We start from the raw sequence: 25,156 nt of genomic DNA, 5'->3' as shown, positions 1-25,156 counted from the left end.
AAAATAGTGGGCACCAGGTGTGAGTGTGACAGAAACTTTGCTGTTTCCAGGATGCAAGGTCAAGAACATCCAATTCTACTTCAGGTTTAAAAGAAACAGTATTTTATAAGAAACTGAAAAGTGCCTCTAAAAATCTTGACATTCTCCCTTTAATTAAGCTAATATTGGAGCCAATACTGAATACAAGAGACCCTCAAGCAGCTTAGGAACTTACTGCTTTTTGCCCTGACCCTTCCTATTGTTGCAGGCTATAAAAAGAGTCAGCCAGAGTCTGTAATTGCATTTGAGACCTCTGCAGGAAGCAGAGATGGTGAATGCAGACCCAGAGCCCCAGCATGACAAAAGAATAGGGGGCATTATGTTGATGAGAAATAAAATTAAGATCCTAGCAACTTCTGGACTTTAGTTTGGAATTCTGCAAATTGTTAATCCCAGAAATTTGGTTAAATTCCAAATCAAGTAATTACCTTCTGCTTCATTAAACTAACAGTGCACTTTCAATTGAATAAATTCATCATTTCCTGTCCTAAGTTTTTGCAGTGTTTCTGTGCATTATTAAATGGTATACATTATACTCTTGGGTGAATGCTGCTATATAAAATGTTAGATTTTTTTTTTTGACAAAGTGACATTTACGCTACTCAGTAGACGAAGTGGAAATAGAGGTGGGTCAAACAATACTCGTGATATATCTATTTGAGTCTGACTCTTACACTCAGACTCACAAATACAATTATACAGAGGAAGAAGGCAGCTTATTTAAATCAGTAAACTTTGTAACTGTGATACATCACTGCACTGTTGGTAGCAACAGTGAAGTTGTTACTTAGAAAAGGATCATATGCGGTTACAAGCCCTGACACACACAGAGACATATCCAGGGTACAAGAGTATCCCTATATTATGAAGGGGTGAAAAGAGGCCCTTGCCAGCTCTCCCCAGAAGAATATCAAGGTATGTGCTGTAAATCTATAGTGGCATTCCATTTACAAAGAATATTTTGGTTGTGTTTGTGTGCATGAAGGAAAGAAGCGACCATATACAGGTCCTTAAAAATGGACCAATTTTGCCTTAGTTAAGATTTCTCAGATTTCTCTGTTCATCACTGTATTTACTGTACAAAACACTAGTGAATATTGCAAGTAGTGATGTTATGTTATTTTTCTACCTGTGGCAATAGTTAAATTTTTCAGACAGACCAATCTACATCAGTTTTCTACTGTTCTAACAAATGTTTGGCAAAAAAAGGTCATTTGGCTGGGCGAAGTGAGGCCTAAAATTCAATTCAATTGCATTTCTCTGCTTGACTGACAGTAACACAAAAATCTCAGGTAATGTTCTAGGCAGCCATGGGAAAAACCCTGTTGATTTTTGTGACAATTGGAAAACCAAAACACCAGAGAAACTTGATTTCCAGACAGTGCCCATTAAATGCTTCAAGCAGGGGAGCATCATGACAAGGCCCTACCAATTTCATGGCTGTGAAAAACATATCATGGACCATGGAATAAGCCCTTTACCATGAAATCTGATCTCCCTCTGCTGCTGGGAGTCCCCAGCCAGGAGCTCCTAGCTGCTTGTCCAGGCAGGGCTGGGCAGGGACAGGAGTACACCCTCTCTTCTGCGCTGCACCAGCCCGAGAGCTGCGTTTGGGGCTTCTGCCACCTGTGGCTTCTGCCAGTGCTTGGGGTGCCCAGGATCAGGGTGCCCATTTTCCAGGGGGTCCCCAAATTGGCTGGGGCCCCTGGGCATGGGTCCTCTGGGCCCCTGTGTTAATCCACCATTGACTGGGGCTAGCCGCTAGGATCTGGCTGGGGTCCTCCCAGCAGCATGGGGGAGATCGAACCTACCTTTACCTCTGGGAACCTCCTTCTGCTGCAGCTCTGAAGCCTGCACAGAAGTGAGGGTGGCAATCCTGTGACGACACACCACCCCCCCATTATCCCCTTTTGGGTTCAGACTCCCAAGTTACAACACTGTGACATTTTAGATATAAACATCTGAAATTGACCAATTTTAAAACCTTCTGGGCATGAAATTGACCAGAATGGACCTCAAATTTGTTAGGACCCTAATCATGACACAGGCAACTCAGACAGTCACTCATTCCCTCCGATACATTTGTATACTTCAATCCCATTTGTTGAAATTAGACAACAAATAATATTACAGGTCAAGACTGATATGTTTTGATGGAATTGCAAGGCCTGGGGGGTTCAGGACAGGAATAGCAGGAGCTGCTTCAAATCAGGAGCTATATTGGCTGAGTAGGAGTGATGTTAGACATTTGCATTTCCCCTCCAAACTACACCTGGCTCAGCCAAGATAATTTCTTTGCCCCGTCAAAATTGTTTTAGTTAATCTAAACAGTGTCCATTTGATATTGCAGGCAGAGGACTCGACCTGCAGCACCAAGCGGACACTGTCGAAGAGAGAGATAACAATGGCAGGCAGCACAGTTGTTTTAGGGTTACGTTTACTTGAGAGAGTGAGTGATGACTGGCTGAGTTACCTTGGATGTCACAATGCTACGGTTCAGTGCTTGCAGCACCATATGGGCACTGTCAAGGGGAAATTGTTGCTATGAAAAGGATAAAACTTCACAACAACATCTAGATTTAGTGGCAAGGTATTCTAAAATTGGTACAGGTTCTGGGACAGAGGCTGTGTTCCATCCCTGGCAGCTCGGTGTACTTAATCAACAAAGTGTACGACCCTCTAGTTAATTATAGTTAAATTTCACTTGTTATAGGAGAAGAATGGAGGTATGGTTTAGGGCACATTTACACAGCAACTAGGCACTCTATTTCCCAGGTCATGTAGATATGCATGTGCTAGTTCTGCTGAAACTAGTACCTAAAAATACTGCAGTGTTGCCACTAAGCTGCCCAAGTACATGCCTGGGGGGATTGGGCAGGACTGTACTCTGGTCACTGGTCCAAGCAGCTGGCTGTGCCGTAGCAGCCACAATGCTATTTTTAGGCACTAGCTCAAGCAGCATGTCTTCCCATGCTGGGAATTACGCTTCCCACCTACTGTGTATATGTGTACTTTATTCTGCTTGTTCTGGGGTTTTTTGTTTGTTTGTTTTTTGAGAAAGCGCTAAGGAGAAGAGGCAAGGGACAAGGAGTACCCCAGAACACGTTATCTTAGAAACTGTGTATATGCCAAGCTTCCCATTCCCCCTGAGGACAACATATTCAGGAACCAATTTTGTTACGCCCTGTTCTTCAGCCATGTTACAGGAATTTAACTGTTATGGTTCACATGCTAAAGGAAAAATGTGAATGTATTTTTCTTGGCACACACGCAGTGCTTTAATACTGCCATGGATTGGCTGAAACATCATTGAAGCTGGTGGGTGTAACTGTCATCCTTCATTTAAGATATCTGTAAAAAACAGCTAAGTCCCTTTAACAATCAATAAGAGGCCTCCACCCCAGAGTCAGGCATGTGTGACAAGTATGGGGAGTATCTGTACAACTTGTGTATTCCAGTTATTATGAAATTGCTGTATCACAAATGCCTCTGTCTGTGTATCCACCATTGCTGTCAGGACATGCAACAGGTTCTCATCAAACTGAGGACAATCAAAAGTACTTAACTTCTACAACTGTGTTTTGACCAGACCATAGATATGCTAAGAAGCTTGGCTGGAGTGGGAATAAGATATTCTTTTCTCTCATCTGAAGGGAAGGAGGAAGTGAAGAGAGTGGAAACTCCCCAAGCAAGATGAAAAAGACAGAGAGAGAGAGAGGCAGGAACTTTGGACAGAAGAGAAGAAGGGGACAGAGCAGCCGAAGTCAGAAGAGATGTGCTGGGAGAGAAGGCTCCATTTTGCAGAGCCCAAGCCATGTACTGCAACAGACAATTCTGGACCCAGCTCAAAGAATGCTTTGGAATGGTGAGGAAACTGAGGCGGGAAATACATGAATGGTTTATTATTTTTGCATATATCTTTATATTTCTCATGCAATTAAAGAAAATATAATGCTGTATATAATTCCTTTGTAAGGTTTACATTATGTGCTATACCTTATCACATGTCCCCTGAGAGACTGAACTATAAGCCAGAAAGCTCACAGTCACTTGTATTCTGGGAGATGGTGTGTTTAAGCTACAGGGGAAGCTTGAGGGATCAGCACTGATTCCAGGGTGGTGGGCAGTGTGCTGTGTGATCTCAGGAGAGGGTGCTTAAAACAAAGGCAAGGGTGAGACCCTTCAGGAATTTGAACTATGTGGGCATTGGGGGTTTGGCTGGATATAGGTTTTAGTAAAGAAGTGGATGGGTGGGTTAGAGAGAGAAGCAGGAGAAACACCACAGAAAGACACAATGAAGGATCAGAAAGACAGACCCAACCTGAACATGCACTTAAAACATGGCCATGAGAAACCCTAAAATGACAGCTTTTGGTCTGAGTGCTTGCTGTATTGGGGTTGAAACTGTGAAGCAACTATGTTCTGCTATTTGATTCCACCGGTGTTCTGGGAAACAGGATGTTGTACATTATTGTTGGGGAAACAGGATTGCATCAAAGATACCAGTCTCCAACATCAACTTCTTCTCCTAGTGAAAACAACCCTCAGGGCTCCAAACGTATGTCAACTAATTAGGCCAAAAGGGATAACAATACTTACAAAAATATACATGATTTCAAAATGTATGGTTAAACAAGGACAGAAAAATATGAACAGCAGCTCAGGTGCTAAGTTGGTGGCAGAGAAATAAAGGGTGGAAATCTCTCGCACACATGTACACTTATGCCATTTGTATTTGTACATAAACAGTAGCATTAAGACATCATGATTGGGTTCATGCCTGAAACAGGGTTTCAGGTGTAAGCCATAAAATAAGGCTGCTTCCCTCCATGAAGAAAGCAAACAAGAGGATGAAGGAGATAGAGAAAAGAGGAAAAGTGGAGTTTAAGACTAAAGCCTACACCACAGATAAAACAGGAGCAGATTCAGAAGTCAAATACCATTTTACTCAGTGGTACCTTTAATAGAATCTTGAAACTTGTTTTAATGGTAGCTGTAGTTGCTGAGACTATTTATGTGGCCTATAGTGGTTCCTTGGTCAGAAACCTAGGGCTTGAGACTCAAAATATTACATCCACTGAAACAAAAGATGCAGAGATTAAGAGTAAAAATCAGTGTTGCAGAAATAATACTACTAAAGAAATATTGTGTAATACACCATTTGCTAAATGACATAGAATTAACGTGTCATACTGAATAATTTTAGAGGAAAATTTTCTCTAGTTTTACCAAAATTTTTCTCTTCTTTATTATCACCCTTATAATACTTAGTTCTTATATATCACTTTTCTTTCAAATACTTTACAAGCAGTGACAGAATATAGCCACTCCTATCCCTAGCTGGACAGTGAAAGAGTTAAAATTCCCCCTTCATTAACGGAGTGAAGAGCACTTGACCCATAACAATTACCTTAATTACGAGGCATGGAGGAAAGATCTTTCAGTTGTGGTTCATTAAGGGAAGTCATAGATAGGGGGAGGTTTGAATCGCTCTGAGTTTTGGGGAGCAAATCCATGAGTTGGTTCTGAAGCCAAGGAAGCAGGTCTTAGATTAATAGATTCAAAGGCCAGAAGGGACCATTGTGATCATCTAGTCTAAATTCCTGAATAGCACAGACCGTAGCACTTTCCCCCAAATAATTCCTAGACCATATCTTTTAGAAAAAAAATCCAGTCTTGATGGAGAATCCGTCATAACTGTTGGAAAGTTGTTCTAATGGTTAATTATTTTCACTGTTAAAAATTTACACTTTATTTCCAATCTGAATTTGTATAGTTTCAATGTGCAGACATTGGATCATATTGTTCCTTTGTCTGTTAGACTGAAGAGCCGTTTATTAAATATTTTTCCCATGTAGGTATTTGTAGACTAATCAAATCACCCCTTAATCTTCTCTTTGTTAAGCTAAATGGATTGAGCTCCTTCAGTCTATCACTAAAAGACATGTTCTCTTATACTTTAATCATTTTTGTGGCTCTTCTCTAAAACCCTCTCTAATTTATCAACATCCTTCTTGAATTCTGAACTGTAGAACTGTACACAGTCTTCCAACAGCAGTGACACCAGAGCCAAATGCAGAGGTAAAGTAACCTCCTTACTTCTTCTTCCACCTTTACGCATCTCAGGATCACATTAACTCTTTTGGCCACAGCGTCACACTGAGAGCTCACATTCAGATGATTATCCATCACAATCCACAAATCTTATTCAGAGCCACTGCTTCCCAGGATCGAGTCCCCCATTCTGTAAGGATGGCCTATATTTTTTTTTTATTTTCCGATGTATACATTTACATTTGGCCATATTAAAACAGTTTGCTTGGTAAACTGGGCAAAAGCAATCTAGATTGCTCTGAATCAGTAACCTGTTCTCTTCATTATTTACCACTCCACCAATTTTTGGATCATTTGAAAACATTATCAGTTTTCTTCCAGGTCATTGATAAAGATGTTAAATAGTACAGGACCAACGTGATCCACGTGGGACCCCAGAGGCAAGAGATGCGGTCAATGACAATTCCCCATCTGCAATTACATTTTGAAACCTATCAGTTAGCTAGTTTTTAATCCATTTAATGTGTGCCATGTTAATTTTATACTGTTCCAGGTTGTAGTTTTTTTTATCAAAATGTCATGTGGCACCATGTCAAATGCCTTACAGGAGTCTAATAGTATATTATGTCAATGCATCCGATGAAGTGATCTGTAGCTCACGAAAGCTTATGCTCAGAAAAATGTGTTAGTCTTTAAGGTGCCACAAGTACTCCTTTTCTTTTTGAAAATACAGACTAACACTGCTGCTACTCTGAAATATGTCAACACTATTACCTTTATCAACCAAACTTGTAACATCAAAAAAAGATATTGAGTTAGTTTGATAGGATCTATTTTCCATAAAGCTATGTTGACTGACATTAATTACATTACCCTCTGATAGTCTATTATTAATTGAGTCCTGTCTTAGCTACGCCATTATCTTGGCTGAGATTGATATCAGGATGACAAGCCTATAATTACCCAGGTCATCCCATGTACTCTTTATTTAAATTGGCACAACATTAGCTTTGTTCCAGTCTTCTGGAACATCTCCAATGCTCAAAGACTTACTGAAAAACAACATTAGTGGTCCAGTGAGTTTCTCAGCCAGCTCTTTTAAAACTCTTGGATGCAAGTTATCTGGATCTGCTGGCTTATAAATGTCTTACTTTAGTAGCTTTTGTTTAACATCTTCCAGAGATAGTGGTGAAATGGAAAGAGTGTTATCCTCACCATATGATGAGGCTGCATCATCTGTGTTTTTTCCCCAAATACAGAATAAAAATGTATATGACTTTTTGCATTGTTATTGATAATTCTATCATTTCCAACTACTAATGGAGTAATTTCATTGTCAGAATTGTTTTTGTTATTAATGTATTTTAAAAACTCCTCTTTATTGTCCTTAACTCTGCTGGCCATTGATTTATCCTTGTGTCCCTTGGTTTCCATTATCAATTTTCTACAATTCCTAACTTCTGATATATATATTCATCACTGGCATTTTCCCCTTTCTTTCATTTGTTATATATATATATATATATATATTTTTTTTTTACAGCTGCCTTCAATCACCCTCTAAACCAGGTTGCTTTTGAATCAGCACAGCCTTCTTCCTCAGTTGTGGGATTGTGGCTTTTTGGTCATTTGTAATGTGTTCTTAAATTATTCCGAATTATTGTTAGTCTTTTTCTGAAGAAATTCTTCGTCACAGCTGATTTGTCTCATAATTATTTTCAAATTTGTGAAACTGGAACTGCTAAAGCCCTAAGTATACATATTACTGGTTTGGACTTTATGATCAAGTCATGAGCTAAGCTAAACTACCATTAACTTGTAGTTCTGTGATCAGTTCCATTTATCTGTTAGAACACGGTCTTATATGAAATACCCCGATGTTGACTGCAACAGTTTTTGCTTTAGAAAATTGTCATCTATAATATTTAGAAATTCCAAGGATAGTGTAGTACTCCCAGCATGAGACCTCCATCATGTGTCACTCAAATTGAAGTCTCCCATAGGTGCATAAGGAAGCAGTCATCTCTTCTGTGTTGTGATATGGTGGCCTGTAGCAGACACCAACCAGTACCCTGTCTTGTGCTTTATCTGTTAGGACATTGATCAATAAGCATTCAAGGTGATTTTCTTTCAAGTTATCAATGTCTCAGAAACAAGTAATGCCACTTTTGACATATCGAGTCACTCCCACTCCTCTTTTGCCCACTTGATCCTTCCTAAATAGTTTAAAGCCATTGATTTTAACATTCAAATTACTTTACCCTGCTGGAGTAATTGGTTCCAAACATTAACATATTAATTCTCATAACACCAATTGTGAGGTAGGTGCCAATAAATATTACCCCTATTTTACAAATAGGAAAGTGGAACAAAAGTGATTTGCCTAATGCCTCAAAAGTAATCATTGTCATAACTATTATTAAGGTCTAGACCACTACAACGTATTGCTCCTCTTGTACCATAATTGTTGACTAACATATGCTGGCAAGCATACATATATGTTAAGCATTAAGTACACATATTAAATATTAATACATCAGTGGTATACCCCAAGTTAGCCTGTAACTTTGTTATAATCCTGTTCACTAACAGTAAGTATCCCATAACACCTTACATTAGCTGAGGTAAGTTTCAGCTTAAGTACATAGGAAAATTGCCAGTTTGGGGGCATATAATTGTTTCCTTATAGCAACAGAAAGGGAGTTATCATCACTATCTATTTATCTTAGTACAGGCCCATGAGGTATCTTCAAACCCATTAGTACCTGGAATGCATGCAATATCAGAGTGCATCATAACTTGGAATGCATGGTGGGTTCAGAACAAAGATCAGAGATATGCAAGGTACCAAAAAAACAAGATAAAAAGCTAATTGGTTGAATCTAGTTTCAAATGTCATATATGGTACCTTTTACTGGTAAACAAGTACGGTATGAAAGAATGGCTTGCTTTAAAAGTGTAACTTCGGGGAGCACACCTTCAGCATATGATGAATTCAACATCACTGCATGGGACAACTCCTCGGAGACTGGTACATATACAATCTGTTCCTGTACCATATTAATAAACCTGACTGACACTGATTATTTGATCTGTTGAGTATATTTCATAACAAACCAAAGTGTGGTCAAACAATTGACTATACAAATCATCATCAGTAACAGAGCTGTTATAGAAATATACATCCAGCAGCTGCTGTCACCTGTCAACAGTTTCAAAGGGAAGTGCCGGATTCCCAACACTTTTGAAAATGAGTCCGTTATTCCAGCACCAAAATATGAGTTTAGGAATCTACCTGGGTGCTCATTTCCCATAACGTGCCCTAAATCATCCAAATCTCATTGTGCAATCATCATAGTGCAACAAATAGCAAATGTTCCCTTCCTCACAGCGTTCCTTTCAATGAAGTAAACAAACTCTCATGTATTTGTTCAGGAAAAACAAACTCCGCAGTTATCAAAGAGCTCAAATGTCTTAAAATATATTTCAGGTTATAATAACACTAACTTTCCAAATAGGCATGACCAGATTGACCTGTTATCTCACATATTGTATACAATTCCACATTTCAGGGGCACCTGGACAGAAAAGTATCCATAGAGATGGATGTCAATGATGTCAAAATCATGTAACTGGAAGGACATAGAATGGAGGATGTCAATCTCCTTGCATCTCTTTGGCCATCTCTAATGTCACTGGAATCTGAATTAATTAGAGTGTTCTCAGCAGCATGATATAGCTCTGGAGGAACATAAGGTTCATTTACTGCAATTTATGAAGTGCTTATCTAAAAGCCTGGATGCTAGTACAGATAACCCACAAAATACTTCAAAAATGGGCAATTTGACCATCTCACATCAACCTCCACTCACAAAATAAAAACCATGAACCTGTTAAACAATACATCTCCTTGTTCCAACAGAACTCCATGTATCTATCTGGGATGGGATTAGGACTCACCGCCGCTGGCGCTTCCCGCTGGTTGCTCCAGGAATTAGCTCTGTCCAGTCATGGAGCACCTTTTGCACATGGTGCCTTGCCCTTCATCCACTCTGCTGCTTTGGGGGCCCTCGTTGCTCCCCGCTCAGCAGCATCCTCTTCAGAACACTGCCCTCCAGCAGTGCCCACTGCTCTGATCTCACCCGCTTCTGGGGGTTTGGTGTTATCAGCAGTCCCCAATCTGTACCTGTTGTACTGGCCAGCTGCAGCCTCTAAGTCTAGCCCCTTATCACAGGACCCAGCCACAGCCTCCCTTGACCACCAGGGAGAGACTGCCTACTCCCTTCCTGGGCAGCCTTTATATATGGCTGAGTCTGGCTCTGATTGGCTGTCTCTAACTCAGCCTCTGATTGGCTCCCTAGCAGGCCTTCTCTGATTGGCCGCCCACCTGTACCGCCTCCCTGGCCTGCTGAAGCCCCATCTAGGATAGGAGTGGGACAGCCACCCCATTACACACCCTCCCCCTTAAGAACGCTCTCGGGGGGGGGGTTAGAGACCCCCGGTAGGGGAGCCCGGGACCGCCCTCCTTCACTGGGCTCCGACCCAGGACCCTGTCATTGAGGGTGTGATCCACCCCGGGGCAGTGGGGAATCCTACTGCAACACGTGCCCTCATTGTGGTGGGAGATACCACTCCCTTCCCTTTCCTGGGTCACTTCCTACCAGTTCTCCCAACGTAACAGTCCATGTGGCATCTGGGCCTTCAGGTTCCTCAGCCCCTGGGGCTCCCCGGGGTTCCCACAGCTGCCAGTCTCTAGTCCCACTTCCAGGCCCATCAGCTCTTCCCTGTAAGAGTTGCCCCTGCTCCTGGGTTGGAGGCTCCGCTGGGTGTCCACCTTCCTCAGTCGCCCGCCCTGACTGAGCAGCTCTGCAGGCTTTTGTACTTGACTCTCTGTTGGAGCATGCCCAGCAGAGCTTCAGGGGCGTGGCTTCTTCTGCCAGCAGGGAAGAGTTGACCGTCTCCTTCCCAGTGTGGGGCCCGTCCGCCTCGTCACACACCCTCCCCCTTAGAACGATGGTAGGGGTTTCCCTTGCCCTGTCCCCTTCCTCGTCCTTCTTTTCTCCCATCCAGGAGAAAAAGTCTGCATTTCTATGGGCCTTACCTGGACTGTGCAGCACTAAAAAAGGAATAGGGCTGGAGGCAAAAATACCACCTCATAATTCGATCATTCGTTTCTTTCATGCTGTTGATCCAGCGGAGGGGTGGGCGTGATCAGTCACTAAGAAGAAGTGGTTCCCCAGCAAGTAGTACCGCAGTGTTTCGACTGACCACTTAACTGCGAGGGCTTCCCGTTCTATGGTCGAGTAGTGCGTCTCGAGTGGAAAGAGCTTCCGGCTGAGGTATAAAATGGGGTGGTCTTCCCCCTCTACCTCTTGCGACAGTACCGCTCCTATACCTACTCCAGACGCGTCCGTCTGGAGAATGAAAGGCTTCAAAAAGTCAGGTTGGGTTAACACCAGCTCCCTGGTCAGTTGTTCTTGGAGTGCGAGGAAGGCATTCTCGCATTCCTCTGTCCATTGGATCTTCTGGGGCTGGGATTTCTTTGTTAGGTCCGTCAAGGGGGCAGCCAGTGTCGAGAAATTAGGGACAAACCGCCGATAATACCCTGCCAACCCTAAGAATTGTCGTAACTGTTTTTTGGATTTAGGGGTGGGGTAGTTCCTTAAAGCCCGTACCTTACCTACCATGGGGCATAATTTCCCTCGCCCTACTGTATAGCCTAAATAAGTCACCTCCCGCTGTCCTAAATGGTATTTGGCCGGATTTGCCGTGAGGCCCGTGTCCCCCAGGGCTTGTAGTACCTTGGTTAGGTGCTGAATATGGTCTCCCCAGTTGGGGCTATAAACAACAATATCGTCAATGTATGCTGCGGCTTACAAACTGTGGGGGCTCAGTACCTGGTTTATGAGCCGCTGGAATGTAGCCGCGGCACCATGCAACCCGAAGGACATCACTGTAAACTGAAAAAGGCCAAACGGTGTCTCTTCGTTGCCCGGACATCCGGATCTCATAATCAAGGGGCCCCACCCGCCGAACCACCTCGAACGGTTCCTGCCACTTGGCTAATAATTTAGACTCGGAGGAGGGCAGCAACAGCAGAACTCAGTCCCCCGGTTTGAAGTTCCTCATCTTCGTCCCTCGATTGTACTGGATCTGCTGATTGTGTTGTGCTTGTAACAGGTTCTCCCTGGCTCGGGTGTCTAGTTCCTGAAGCCGTTCCCTCAAATGGAGGATATACTGGACCGAACCTTTGACCTGGGTCTCTTTTTCCTCCCAGGTTTCTTTCAAGAGGTCCAAAATCCCCCAGGATCGTCTCCCGTAGAGGAGCTCGAATGGGGAGAACCCGGTGGAAGCTTGTGGCACCTCACGTGTAGCGAAGAGGAGTGCTGGCAGGTACTTGTCCTACTGACAGGGGTCGTCCCCCATGAATTTCCGTAGCATCGCCTTCAGGGTACCGTTAAAGCGTTCTACCAATCTGTCTGTCTGGGTATGGCAGACAGAGGTCTTCAGGGCCCGGATGTTCAGTAGTCTGCAGAGCTCTGCCATCAGTTTGGAGGTTACATTAGTCCCCTGGTCTGTCAGTATCTCTCGTGACAACCTCACCCGGGAAAATATCAGTAACAGCTCATTGGCGATGACAGGGGCCGTAGTTGTTCGTAAGGGTACTGCCTCTGAATACCTAGTCGCATAGTCTACTATGACCAGGATGTGTCTATGCCCCGAGCTACTTTTCTCCAGGGGCCCCACCAGGTCAAGGCCAATCTGTTCAAAAGGGGTGCCAATCACTGGTAGAGGCACCAGAGGGGCCCTAGATACCCCCTTTGGGCAGGCCTTTTGGCACTCCAGGCAAGAGGCACAGTAATCCCAGACCTCTTGGTGTATGCTGGGCCAGAGAAACCATTGGGCTACTTGTAGGAACATTTTTTCTCACCCCAAATGCCTGCCCAGGGGACCGCATGGACCAGGCGGAGCAGTGCTCTTCGGAACCTTTGGGGAACCAACAATTGGAGCACCTCAGCTCGTGTCTCTGGCTCCTGGGCCACTCGATAAAATAAGTTGTTGTAGATTTCAAAATGGGGGCCTTGGGGCCAATATTGCTGAGGATGGGTCTCTCCATCCCGGCTGACCGCTTGCTCCCAGGACCGATTAAGGCTGGAGTCCCCTTTCTGTTCCTCCAGGAAATCTCCATCAACCTCCAGCCACCTTGTCTCTTCTCCTGTTGGAACGTCGGTCGGGATTTGGCTTCCTTCGGTTACTTCGGGCCCTCTCGGTGTCCCCTCCAAGGGGTCTTGTGGTCCAGGTTGGCCCAACAACCCATGCCTCCCATAGCGGGCTCTCTTCCCCTTCCCGGGCTATCCGCTCCACCCCCGCATAAGACCGGCAAAACCTGGCCAGTCATGACCCAAGACCACGGGGTATGCTAATGTAGGGGCCACCCCCACTAAGCAATGCACCTCTTGTTGGGCGACCTCCAGTTGTACCCAAATGGTGGGTTAAGCCTTCACGTCCCCATGTATACATTGTAACTGTATCGGGGCCCCGGCGGGAAGGGAGTCCTCTACCAGGCCCATGCGAATGACAGTCTGGCTGCACCCCGAGTCTTTCCAGGCTTGTCGGTCCGCCGTCAGGGCCTGTCCATAATTACAGTCCATGTAGGGGCACTCTCTCCTGAAATGCCCCCTTTGTCCGCACTGGTAGCACCTATCGTGATTCCCCTCCGAGGGTAGGGTGCCCTGCAGTAGGCTTGACTCCCCGCCAATGGGCCCCGGTTCTTGGGGTTTGTCGGAGACCCCAACTGCCGTGCGGGCAAACGGGGACCTCCCCTGCAGGTCTTATGCACCACTCCCTCCGGGGGTTGGACTCCCCCTCCTGAAGTCCTTGTCTTAAGACCCGCTCGCTCTTCTGGCTCCGCTGCCATGAAGTCTTCGACGAGGGACATAGCCTCTGCGAGGGTCTTGGGCCGGTGTCGCTGCACCCACTGCTTCCCCCAGGTGGGAAGGATTCGGAGGAACTGCTCCAGCGCCACAGCATCGGCCACCTGGCAACCTGTATGGCAGTCAGGCTCTAGCCACCTCCAACAGAGGTCACGGACCTTCTGGGCTATGGCCCGTGGTCTGGCCCCGAGCTGATATTTCTCTCGACACAACCTCTGTCGGTACGTCTCCGGACTGATGCCTGTCTGGTCTAGGATGGCGGCCTTAACCTCATATTGCAGTGCCTCCTGTGGGTCCATATTGCGGTAAGCGGCCTGCGCGGGTCCCGTTAAATAAGGGGCAAGAATAGTGGCTCAATGCTCAAGGGGCCACTGAGTGGCCGTAGCTACCCATTCAAAAGTTACTAAGAAGGCTTTGGGGTCATCCCCCGGCCCCATCTTCGTCAGTCGCACCGGTAGTCCCCCTGGCCCTCCTCCAGCTGGGTTGAGGGGAGGACTGGCTGCTGTTTTCAACAAGGTCGCCACCTGTTGAAAGAGTCGATCTTGACTCGCTTGCTGCTGGGGGAACTATCTCATACCTCTTAGCCCCTAAAAGAGTCAGACAATAGATAAAACTTAGGTGTGTGTCCCTGAAAGTCAACCAATTAGGGCTATTTTAGACCTAGAAGGGACGGTCAGCATAATCACTTCATAGTCACATCACTGTTAAACTCCTACAAAAAGTAGTGCTGCCGGAGTGCTCAGTCAGGATCAGGGTTACACAGAACTCAATACTGTAAAAGGACACAAGAATATATGGCCCCTAACAGGATGGACACACACACACACACACACACACACACACACACACACACACACACACACTGTAACAAACAGGAAGGGGCAAGGAAAAGGGAAGACCATGATACTGGCAATAAGATCAAGTGGAAAACAATGGTACTGATTATAAGACCAAGTAGTTACACAGTTTAGATATTTTCACAACTTGGTGGTTTGGAATCTTTAAAAGATTTGTGCCTTTTATAAACAAACAAACAAACATCAGCTATTTTTAGCTGTCATTATATGTCTGATATCTTGTAAACTCCACAGTAGAAATAGGTCTTGAGGAGGGAATAAGAGAGGTTAGTGGCCTAGCTCAAAGAGAGCATTTCATGTGTTACGGGAAGTATGCTACATCATTTATACAAAGGTGACATCATTGATAGAATGGGGGTAAGGATATGGAACTTGGAGGGGCAGAGCTGTGAAGGACCTGGAAGATGTGAGCTATAGCTCACGAAAGCTTATGCTCAAATAAATTTGTTAGTCTCTAAGGTGCCACAAGTACCCCTTTTGAAATCTTGAATCTGACGTGAAAGGGTAGCCAGTGGGAGCATTCAAAGAAAAGAGCAACTAGTTAGGAGAATGATCAAAGCAGGCAGATTTTGTATGGGTTGAGGGACACAATGTGGCTGTCAGGAAAAACAGAGAGAAAGAGGTTGCTGTAATCAAAATATGAAATGAGGAGGGCCTAAATGAAAGTGCTAGTGATATGGACAGAGAGAAAAGGTTAGACCCTAGAGCTGCTATTAAGGAAAATGTAGCCAGATCTGGACACAGTCTGGATGTAATGGGCAAAGAGAGGGAGGAGTCAAAGATGAGTGATGATGGTGATGTCAACTGTAACAGAAAGTGGGGGTGGGGAGGGTCACTCAGAAAACTTGGAAGAAAAATAAAGAGATTGTCTTTGATTATTTTAAGCGCAAGTTGATGGTGGGATGTCTAGGAGGAGATGTCACCTAGACAGGTACAAATGTGGGAATGGATGAATAGAGAGAAGTCACAATGGAGAGGTAGACAATCTAGTAAAGCCACACAAGTATAATCCAATTAGGAGAGTGAGAGTCTTAATCCTCTAGTGGCTTGGCCATATAGGAAGATAACAGTCTATTACAGATAATAAGAATTATACCTGCAACTCAAGCAGTAAAGGCACATATGTTTAGCCTTAAAGATCTTTTACAAGCCAGTGGTCACCAAAAAGATTGCAAAGGGAGAAGAGAAAAGGCCCAATGACAAACAGAGGAGCTGACTACACAATGCCTCTGCAAATCATAATTGTGGAACAGAAGTGGATTCTAAATTAAACATGTTCCAAACCACTTAGAGCTTTATAAAGTCAAAGCCAACCCCTTATATCCTACCTGGAAACAAACAGACATCCAGTGTAGTCTACAGAGAAGAAGGCCAAACTCACATGCTCAATGATCAAGACTGCAGAAGTTTGTGATATTTTGGACAACAACAATTTGTCAGTTTGTGCAAAGAAATAGTGTGGACTACATTACCAGCAAGCATTTCTTAGGATAAGAAAATGATATCTTACTAAGAACTTTTTACAGGAAGTTCAATGGTCAAATCTCAAACCAGGTGTGATATTATTAGCCAATACTGTCAGGGAACAAGGGGTCTGGCTGGGATCATGAGGAACAATTCTTTTGTACTGGATGCCTGGAGATAACACAATCAAAACTAATTAACATCAACCTCACAGGATATAATGATAGTGATTACTGTATTAGCAACCCATTCCCAAGTATGTTCATGGGGGGCGGGGGTGGGAGGGAAATAGAAAAGAAATCAAGGATAATGTAAGATTAAGCCAACCATTAAGCTAACAGTTTTAGGACTTCCTTCCCAGCTCCTACCATCAATAAGCAAATCTAATAAATGTTTCAAGAAATCGTATCCTCTTACAAATGTTAACTTTTTAAATATGTATTCTGTTTAAATATACAGTGTAGCTCAGTTTTATGTCAGGGAGTAGTCACGAATGGCACATCGCATATATGCAAATTCCCAAATTGTGCAAGCACATACACTCATCACTGCAGTCATAGATGTGCAGTTCAGTCTGAAAATAAAGCCTCAAGATTGCAAGTAATGAAAATGATAGAAGTAAACATATTCAGCTTTAATTTGTTTTGTTATATTAAAGTTTATAGTAGGACTACTGAAGAAAAATAAAATATTGTGGTATGGAAAATACATAAGAGATAAAGGAGCATATTGCCACTGGGGTGCTTTTATCCACTTGATTCAAAACTGGGATGCAGGCACTGGTTATTTTCTGTAAAGAACAGGCTGATGAAACAGATTTAAAACAATATACTGACAATAGTACAAAGTAACAAAAGCTTGTTTCAGATGTCACAGTACCTGTATGATTAAGCACCAGTTAGTTATGTGAAGTGATGCTTTGACAATAACAATTTTGATCTTCATTTCTGAGAATGCCAAAAGTAAACACTGTCAAAGATAGGTCTACTATTATGTCTCTTTAAATCTCTTTGACTGGATAACAGCATTTGGAACAATAATATAAATACTCTCTTCTTTTATAATGGGTAGAATAATGCAATAACCTCAAATGACTGCATAGTTAAACCATTAAATTATGTGCCATAAAATAAGCATAGCTTTTCATTTATTCCTGCTGTATTTTCTGAATTTTTTCTTATGTGTCTTACAGCCTCAGACCATGATTGGTATAACATCTTGTAACATCTCACAGCCATTTTCTTAAACCCTTTGTCCTAGCAATTATTAAATGGCATCAGAAAACTCTGGTGCCAAGAGGTTAAACTCAGTGAAATAATATAAAGTGCTAAAGAAAATAATAATAAAAAACACTCTGCCACAACTGTAGACAGTAGATGTCCTAAAGCCCTCTTGGTATAAAAGAGCGGGATCTGCCAGGCATTCTATGTGAGAAGAACTTTTTTTTAGTTCTGAGACACCAGAAGAATTTTTTTTAGTTCTGAGACACCAGAAGGAATTTTGCCATAATATTTTTTGCTCATTGACTTGTGACTTTTAGAACCTCTTATTCCACGAACTTAGCATGGGTGCATTTGAAACCAATATGCATACAGAGTCGAAATAAAAGAAAAACAAGAGTAGCTAAGGAGAAGAATGGAGTTTCCCATTTATAAAGATAGTTGTCCCTGATGAATGGTAGAAATTTAAGTTTCTCCTTCTCTGTTGATATGGCATGTACCAGCATCAAATGGGATAGGTAGGGTCATATCTTGCCATTCTTTTCAATTGGACCATTGTCCAGCTATACCGAAAGAAGGACAGGAGACACTTGATATGGAATTAATCAGGCTGCAAGTTTACTATTGGATATCTCGGATTACTGGCAGATAAAAGTGTACAGTGCCGTTAACCCCAGTTTATGCTTCCACCAGCTTCCCCTCTTTTCCATCCAAGTCCTCCAGCAAATCCATTGCCGAGATCTCGTCATTCCTGAGGGACTTTTACCAGCTCCCCCTCTTTTTCTATCCAGGTCCCTCCAGCAAATCCATTACCAGGACCTTACCATCATCCCACTCCCCCTCGTAGGAGGAGTAAGGTGGGCTATAAGAAAGGGAGGCTGGCTCCCTGCCGTTCCAACCATAGGAGGCCCAAACTCCACACCGTTCTGTTCCTTTAACCAGCACCTCCTTTTTAAGTCCTTTACCAGGCCATTTATCTGGTCACTGGATGCCTTCCCTAAGGAGAATGAAGAGTCCGGTGGCACCTTAAAGAGTAACGGATTTATTTGAGCATAAGCTTTCGTGGATAAAAAACCCACTTCTTCAATCTAAAACCCACTTCTTGAGATTGAAGAAGTGGGTTTTTTACCCATGAAAGCTTATGCCCAAATAAATCTGTTACTCTTTAAGGTGCCACTGGACTCCTCGTTGTTTTTGTGGATACAGACTAACATGGCTACCCCTCTGATACTTGACTTCCCTATGGAGTACCTGCACTGGATATCCGCCTCAAGGAGGTGCCAGAAATTAGCTTGGCTGCCTCCCCCACACACCTAGTTGGCGTCCCAGACATCTACCAATGGCCTTTTGTATAGCAGCCGAAAAACATGTTACCCCCCAAGTTTGATAGGTGAACTCCCCTTCCCCCAAATGAACTCAGTTGCCCTTTGCACTATGAAAGGATTGTCAATGACTCCCACAGCTGGGTTGCCAATGCCATGTACTGCAATACCCGCCCCTTCCTGATGGATCTTATAGGTGACCAGCATCCCGGATCTTCATATGCCACAGCTCCATAGCACAAGTGGCATCTACTTGACTTAGTCACTAGCTCCTGGTGCAGGCCCCTGCACTCTGTTGAACTGCAATGAGACAGGGCATCCGCTATGCCATCATCCAACTGTGGGCACATACTTGGAAGGAAAAGAGATGTTAAAGCTCAAACACTGTGACACAAATTCCCTCACTAACTTCATAGCCCTATGGGAGCTGGAAGTTTGGCCTGCCATGCTGTCATAGCAGAAATATATAGTTTTATTGGGAGAGAGCTGTAATATGCCCGCCCATGTGTTCCACTCGATACCCAGGTATGCTAATGTAGTGGAAGAGCCCTCTGTCTCGTCTTCTGCAAGAGGTACCCAAATGTTTTGCCAGGCCACCTGGTTCATTGTACTGTTAACGGAGCCTCCTCGTGGGTATGAAAGGTGATGTATTACTCGATATTCCCTTGCAGTGCTGTTGGGAACCAAACCTAGGGGGGGAATCCATTAGGCTCCCTACAGGTAATTGATTTTTTTTTATCTTACGTGGGTGCTACTCCCGAAAAAGGGGATCCGAAATCACAGAGTTAACCCGCCCCACACACATACAAATATGCCAGGTAATCCCATAGGAAATCCCATTGGATCACTCCCTGTTTGCCCCCCTACCCTGCTTGTGTTCTGCACTCCATGACCTTCTTCCACCAAGCCAAACCTGGAGTTCGCACTCCACCAACTCCTAATCCTGTTTTCCCCTTGCAATTGTCCCCTACTCCTCTGGGAAAAATGGGCTGAATGGGTCCCAAAGTGTATCTCGCACGCATGCTTGAAACTACATGGACTGTGGAAACAACCATTGTTATTAAATGCCCAGCAAATATTATGTGACTCGTGCTCCTCCTGAGTTTGCAGTGGAAGGAACAGGCCACTGTCCATGTGATGTGGTATGTCTCACCAGATCCAAGTTTGTGTTGCTGCCCTTAATTGAAACTGCTTGTCATAATTAAACCAAGACATGCCCCCAGACATACTGTATGCCCTCCTGATTATATTCATATACTTAAACAAGGCAGGTCTTCTCTTTGGGTAAGTCTGTATTAGAACACCTGCATAAATAAGGAAGGCAGCCTCTCAATTTCTCACATTCTAGGGACCCGTGGCTGCTTGGTCAACTCCTTATTCTGTTTGCTCTGTCCCAGCTTACTTTCTCTCAACGCCTCCCTGTGCAAGAGTGATAATATGTCCACTTATTCCCCTCTCAGGATTTTATCCTTAGTCATACTGAGCAAGTGAACTTCCATTGGGTCACCCACCTCAGCATAACCATGCTCAGGACTGACTGATGGGGCATCTTCGGTGTCCTGATCCCTCCCACTCCTTCCCCCCACCAGGAAGCTCAACTCTATCCCAGGAGGTTATACGTCTTAAAGACTGGTGAGTTGAAATGTGCCCACGGGTTTCCACCACACCACTTCCCCCCACACCCATGTGTGGGATCTGCCCCACCTTCCTGTCTCCTGACTCCCAAAGTCATGCCCATGCTGGTCCTCCCCTGGAACACAGGCCAGACTAGGGTTGCCATCTTTCTACTCTCACAAAACCAAACGCCCTTGCTCCGCCCCCTGCCATGCCCCCACTCCGAGGCCCTGCCCCACCCCTTCTCAGAGGCTCCACCCACCACTCACTCCATCCCCCCTCCCTCTGTTGCTCGCTCTCCGCACCCTCACTTACTCATTTTCACCAGGCTGGCTAGGGCTTTGGGGTGTAGGACTGGGTAAAGGCTCCCACTGGGGGTGCGGGCTCCAGGGTGGGGCCAGAAATGAGGAGTTCAGGAGGGGGCTCGGGCTGAGGAGGTGCAGGAGGGGTCTCCAGGCTGAGGCAGTGGGTTAGGATGTGAGACGGGGTGTGGGCTCCAGCTGTGGGTGCAGACTCTGGGGTGGGGACAGGGATAAGGGGTTTGGGGTACAGAAGGGCTGGAGGCTCCAGGGGGCTCCAGACTGAGGCAGGTTCCCAGCCGATGGGACCTGCGGAGCCGGCGCTTGGGATGGGGGCAGCGTGCGGAGTTCCCTGGCTGCCCTACACATAGGAGCCGAAGCGGGGACATGCCGCTGCTTCCAGGAGCCACGTGGAACCACAGTAGGCAGGGAGCCTGCCTTAACCCCACTGCATTGCCGACTGGACTTTTAATGTCCCGGTCAGTGGTGCTGACCAGAGCCGCCAGGATCCCTTTTTGAGCTGGCTTTCCAGTCAAAAACCAGACACCTGGCAACTCTAGGCCAGACGCATCACGCACAGATGCCTGAAGTTGTCGCAACAACTGCAGATTAGCTTGCAGCAGCTGTGCAACCCCATTAGTGTCCCCAGTAGGGGAGCACCCTCCAGATGGGTCTGATATAGATTTTGGGACTCCCGTTCCTGGCCCTGGCCTATTTGTTACCCCACAAGGCTCAGTCCCGTCCCCCTCAAGTATACTCTGAGATGGACAATTTGACAGGAAATCACCTGTGCCACCTGTCCCTCCAACCTCTGTCTGTTGCAGAGAACACTCAACCCTGGAATCAGCCTCACCCCCGTCTCCTGGGCTCAGTGTAGAAGAACATCCTGGTTCGGGGAAGCCCACTACACTTTGGAAGCCCCACAGTGCTGTGGAAACAACCTCAAACAACCTCACTGACCACTTGCAGCAAATGGCTGCTGACAAACCCAGCAGCAAACACAGCCTGAAGACTGATTTGTCAGAGGCAGCACTTTGTACAAATAAATATACCCCAAAGTCGTCTATGGCCCAGGGGGACAGCGTGAAAAGCATCAGATGAGGTTTGGTTCATTCAGAGCGTCCTGAATATACAAACACGCTATTGACAGCACTTTAATTGCTACAGGGGTATTTCCTACAATTAAGATACATGGCAGACTCCTGGCGGGAGCTCTGCACTATTAAAGCAGACAAATATACAGTAATTTTGATTTGCATACAAAGAAGCTTCATATCAAGGTCCAGAGAAGTGACAGTCTCTTTCTAAAGACATACCTACAATAATTTGCCCAGTTCTCAGTACCTCAATACCAGGATGATGTTAAACTGGAGAAAAATCAGCGAGCCAAATATAAAACAATTGAAGTGCTGGTTAGATTTTTTTTGTTCTTTTAACTAGTCAAGACTGAGAAAATTTTATGTAATTGGCTTGTACAGATAATACTTCATTAAGAAGTATTTGAAGGGTGTGAATATCACGAAGGGAGAATAGTGTCATAGAAGACAAGGATGATATAAATAGGAGTAATGAGATTAAATTAAGTTCATGAAAATTTAGGTGGAACATTAGAAAAATGTTCTTTATGCATCCGATGAAGTGAGCTGTAGCTCAGGAAAGCTTATGCTCAAATAAATTGGTTAGTCTCTAAGGTGCCACAAGTACTCCTTTTCTTTTTGTTCTTAACTATGAAATCTCATAAGACTGTGGAGTAATCTCTTCAAAGTAAAAGGTGCCAGTTCCATCACTCTACTCATTTAAAACTAGTCAAAGCACAGAAAAAGTACACTATACGAGCCAATTTTGCAATGGTAGGGGAATATATTAGATTACCTAAATCTCTCAGTGGCTTGCATGATTCAATATATAGTATATCACTGCTCATAAACAGCACATTGATAATTTACAAGCCACTTAACATGAATGGTCACGACTATTCTTATAATCCTCTACTTAACAGTACAATAAACGTTGATGTTGAACTATATTTACAAATTTACATTAAGAACAGAAGTCACCAAGAGTGCAGGACATACTTACTGATAATCACATATTTAGGGTGCTTTCTATTAGTTTGATCTAAGCATTAAATGTTGTGATATAAAAGTCAAAGCAAAATAAATTGCAAGTGCCTTGTTGAGACTGCCTCACTGGTTATCCACTAGATTGGTTGGTAGTGACATATGCTAGAGCAGAAATGCCAAAAAGAGATCTTGATGCAAGGCCTGAGAAGTTTGTAGCACTGCAGACACCCTGGTGTAGCATGAGCCTCTTTGGTATACTCTCCTTGCAGCCTATCATGGATGGTGACAGATCTCAGAAAGTGTTTGGCAGTTTGAAATGAGTACTCAACCTGATTTAGGGCCATTTTCTTTAACCCTCAACACATATAACCTCTAGAAGTCCCCCTTTCACAACCTATTTTAAACTAAGCTCCTCACACATTAATGATTTCTTGAATATTGTAAGCAATTGAACCAAGTATGGTTCGTTTTAAATGCTTCCCCTCCCCTCATAGACTCATTATGCTCAAGGTATTTATAAAAACTATGAAAAAATAGAGAATGCTTATTCCTTATTCTTCAGTTTTCTTCTATCTGCTTTTATGGTTGGCATTTGATGTGGGTAATTTCTTCTTCTTAATTTGTTTTTAACACTCTTCCCTTCCTTTTTTCTTCATCATCCACTGACCCGCCAGAATGGCATCTCAAAATAGTATCAACCAGCTGCTTACCAGCATATCAGAATATAAGTATATCACAGAACCTATTTATTTTTATTTTATTTTTTACTACTATTGTCATGAAAATCAACTCAGGGAAATGGGGAATAAAAGTGTTTTGTTTGTTGAGGGATTATTGCTTCTTAGGTATGTCCATGACATCAAGTCAGATTGAACTGTTGGTAAAATTTTCAAAAACGTTGAAGTATATAGGAACATACAACACAGGACTAGAAGGGACCTCCTGAGTCATCAATCTAGTCTCCTGTTATCACACATCTTCACTGCTATTTTTAGTCACGCTAACTAGATTATAACTAGTATGGGTATGTCTACGTGAGATGCAATCACACTTCCAATTGCAGTGTAGACATATCCTTTTTCTCATCTCATAAAATAGGCTCTCCATTTTTCTGATAATCTTAGCAGTCCTTCTCTGCACCTCTTCCAGTATGAATTCATCCAACTTCAACATGGGTTCTAGAATTGTACACAGATGAGATCTTATCAGTGCCTTGTACAATGGCATTAATACTTCCCTATCTGTACTGGGAATGCCTCACCTGATGCACCCTAGGATGTATTTACCTTTTTCATGGCCACAACACACTGGTGTCTAATAATAATTCTATGATCGACTAATATACTCAGGTCTTTCTCCTCCTCTATTTCCAACTGATGAGCAACCAGTTTATAGCAGAAATTTGAATTAGTCCCTCAGTGCAGACACTTTATAGTATTAAATTTCATTCATTTCTATTAATCCCGTCCTTAATATCATCACATTCTTCCTGTATGACATTCCGGTCCTCCCCTGTATTGACAATGCCTCCCACCTTTGTGCCATTAGCAAATTTCATTTGCACACTCCTAAATTTTGTTCCAAGATCATTAATGAAAACATTAAATAAAGTCAGTTGAAAGACCAATTCTTGAGGAACTCCACTAGTAAGCCCCCCTACATCCCAACAGTTCTCCTTTCATTTCACCTTTAACAAGTTGTCATGGCTCATGTTGTCATTTCCCCTTTAGCCAGTTCCGTATCCACCTTATAATTCTTATACTAATCCACATCTTCTCAATTTTACCTAATAATTTCCCAAATTATATTATATCAAATGCTTTACTGATGCCCAGATAGCTTAGATTGACTGCATTTCCTTTGTCAGAAAATATCAGTTATCTTATCAAAGAATATATGAGGTTAGTCTGGCAAAATATACCTTTGGTTAACCCATGTAGCCTTTTATCTCATTTTGCGTTTACCTCCATGTCTTTAGTCTTTCTTTCAAAATTAGTTCTAAAGCCTATTGATGTCAGAATAATTGGTCTGTAGTTGCCCAGATCTTTTTTCCCCCACTTCATTCTTAAATACAGGTATTAGTTTTGCTATTTTCCAGTCATTTACAAATCCTTGAATTTCAAAGGAACTTAGGCTCCTAAGCCAAATAGGTGCTTCTAAAAATCTCTCAAGAGCTCCAACCTCTTTGAATTCCCAAATCACACTGACCCTTTAGCTCTACCCACCCTAGCTACTGTTCCTAACTTGTAGAAATAGAATAACCCATATAGCCCAAAACAAGTGTGTTTAA

General features: G+C 43.6%; 1 protein-coding gene and 1 long non-coding RNA gene across 2 annotated transcripts in view; one reads left to right on the top strand and one right to left on the bottom strand.

The window, feature by feature from the left end:
- TENM3 (teneurin transmembrane protein 3) overlaps positions 1-25,156 on the bottom strand; it is a 2,200,211-nt gene that overhangs the window by 1,835,427 nt on the left and 339,628 nt on the right. The gene's annotated exons all lie outside the window — the stretch shown is intronic.
- On the top strand, positions 859-12,440 carry LOC122465726. Its single transcript, XR_006290749.1, has 3 exons — positions 859-954; positions 3,693-3,904; positions 12,371-12,440. It is a non-coding gene; the product is annotated as an uncharacterized LOC122465726 (long non-coding RNA).

This window comes from Chelonia mydas, chromosome 4, assembly GCF_015237465.2.
Source record: "Chelonia mydas isolate rCheMyd1 chromosome 4, rCheMyd1.pri.v2, whole genome shotgun sequence".
Lineage (NCBI taxonomy): Eukaryota > Metazoa > Chordata > Testudines > Cheloniidae > Chelonia > Chelonia mydas.
The sequence above is the reverse complement of the archived record's forward strand: the minus strand, read 5'-3'. Positions and strand labels throughout refer to the sequence as shown.